Source organism: Chrysochloris asiatica, unplaced genomic scaffold (genome assembly GCF_000296735.1).
Source record: "Chrysochloris asiatica unplaced genomic scaffold, ChrAsi1.0 scaffold00095, whole genome shotgun sequence".
In the NCBI taxonomy this organism is placed as follows: Eukaryota; Metazoa; Chordata; class Mammalia; order Afrosoricida; family Chrysochloridae; genus Chrysochloris; species Chrysochloris asiatica.
Window position 1 is genome coordinate 591,266 of NW_006408613.1, and position 2,445 is coordinate 593,710.

Below are 2,445 nucleotides of genomic sequence, written 5' to 3' on the forward strand. Positions count from 1 at the left end.
TTTTTTTTTCATTTCTTTTAGCCTGAGAAATTTTGAGCATGTTTTGACTTTCCTTTTGGTTTTCCAACTACAGGTCTTGCACATTTAAACATAATATTTGACTTTGTCTTCTCGAGATGTCCTGTGAAATTTTCTGTTCAGCAATTTTACCTCCGTATTTCTTCCATTTGCTTTGGTATCGCTATGCTGGAGAGCAAGTTTCAGTGTCCCTTCTGACATATATTTTGGTGTTTTTCTTCTTTTTTGTCTTATTGATGACCTTATGTTTTCTTCCTGTATGGTGTTCTTGACATCATGCCACAACTCTTTTGGTCTCTAGTTATTAGTATCTTGTGAATCAAATATTTTCTTGAGAAATTTATAAATTCAGGTGGGAGATATTCAAAGTCAAATTTTTACTCTCATGGACTTTAATTTTTTTTCTTTTGCTTCATTCTAAACTTTCATATGAGTAATTGATATCCTGCTTCACAGTCTGTCCCTGGCCTGGTTTAGATGATGATATGGAGCTTTCCTACTATCTCTTCCCACAACTGTAGTGAATTTGATTTCTTGTGTATGTCATCATGAGGTTCATGTGTATAGTTGTCTTTGTGTGTGTATAATTGTCTTTTATGTTTAGAAAATGTAGTTGCAATGAACAAGTAGTTAACTGATCTTGCAATTTCAGGCTGAAGAAGTTGGTATCATTCTTCAGTTTCATCATCACTGTCTTTAGTAGTTGGTGTGTAAATTTGAGCAATATTGGTACTAACTCATCTTCATTGTTGTCATATGGATATCGTCCTAACACAGACAACATTATACTTCTAGATTTGTCTTCAAATATTATTTTTTATGATAAGTGTGATACCATTCCTCTTCAATTTGTCATTCCTGGCATATTAAACCACATGATTGTCAGATTCAAAATGACCAATACTGTGCATTGCAGCTCATTACTGCCAAGGATATCAATCGTCATGTGTTCTATTTCTTTTTTGATTATTTATGAAGCTGGAGGCAAAGAATCAAAGAGCAGAACTATAGAAACTGGTTTTAGAGAAATTACTTGGTAGTAGCATCGTCTTGGGCAGTTAAAGGACTGTCCCAGAGCCAGTTTTCTGGTGCTAAAGAAATATAGGAAAATGTTGTTCCAAGGCACATATAGTTTTCCAGATCAGATCAGGAACCCTGTTTATTGAGATCTTAGTTGAACTTTCTTGCTTCTCTTATGCATGAAGATGCCCACTCCAAAGGTGATGAACCCCAGCACAAATCCCCCAACTCCAGTCAGCATCTTGCCTTTGGCAGAATCAGATTGTGCCCTCCATTCCACAGTGACAGGACTGTCCAGATTGGGATGTTCCACATGGCAGACATAGCCGTCACCATGCTGAGGGATCATCTCTGTCATCACCAGGATCTGGAAGGTCCAGTCTCCATTACGGATCAGTTCAGTGGACACAGCCCCAGTTGTTTCCTCCTGCCCATTCCGGAAGCAGTGGACCTCAATGGAGCCTGTATAGAAATCTGTCACGTGACAGACAAGCAGGTTGTCGTGCTGCAGAGGCCCCTTCTTGGAGGGGGAGATGTTCACATTAGGCTTAACTTGGCGTTTCAGGGTAACCTTCTAGTCCAGCTGGTAGTTGTGTTTACATACTGTGTCCACAGCGGCCCTCACCTGCTCCAGGAGGTCCTCCTGGCTGTCCCAGTACTCGGCAACAGACAGCCCCAGCTCTGTCACTGCCACAAACTTTCCCATGTCACTGTCGAAGTACACGTGCTCCTCCTAGTTGTAGATGTCTCTCAGCACCAAGCTTTAGGTCCCATTGAACTCATAGCAATCCTGCTGTGACTGGAGTAGGTAGTTCTCTGGAGTGGCCCTGCCCTGGACCATGGGACTGCTCAGCACCATCAGTAACATTACTCCATCTCTCCAGGTCATCTTCATCTCTAGTGCCACTGCTTCTCTGGGTAGGGTCCCGCTCTCTGCTCTTCTTGATGGTCCCTGGGACCTCCGCTCCTAGACTGCAAAGTTATTTACTCCCCTCCTTGCTACAAAATGCCTACCTTTACATATCCAAACCTCATAATCAGTCCTGATAACAATTATTCACTATTGTATCAAAAGAGACCTTTCCGCATTTCCTTTCATCAGCCCCACCTTGACAGACTGGATACTACTCAGTGGAGATTCTAACTTCCTCCATGCCCTTTGGACCTAGGTTCCCTCTTGAAAGCTTGTAAGCCAGTCACTTCTTGTCTTTGTAGCGCACCCCCCACTTTGGGTAGCCAATGTCCAAGTTGCCCATACCTGTCCAATCTGTGTATGGAGGATTTGGGAATTATATTTGCTGTAAAGATGTGTTTCCTCTTTTGAGCTACTGCATCCATAGGTGTGGGTCAAGTTCATCAAATTGTATCAGATTACTCTTTTTTCCCCTCTTCTTTCTTCTTCTAGTT

At 41.8% G+C, this 2,445-nt stretch overlaps 1 pseudogene; it reads right to left on the reverse strand.

The window, feature by feature from the left end:
* Nucleotides 1–1,177: 1,177 nt before the first annotated feature.
* On the reverse strand, nt 1,178–1,927 carry LOC102821440 (annotated as a pseudogene).
* Nucleotides 1,928–2,445: the final 518 nt, after the last annotated feature.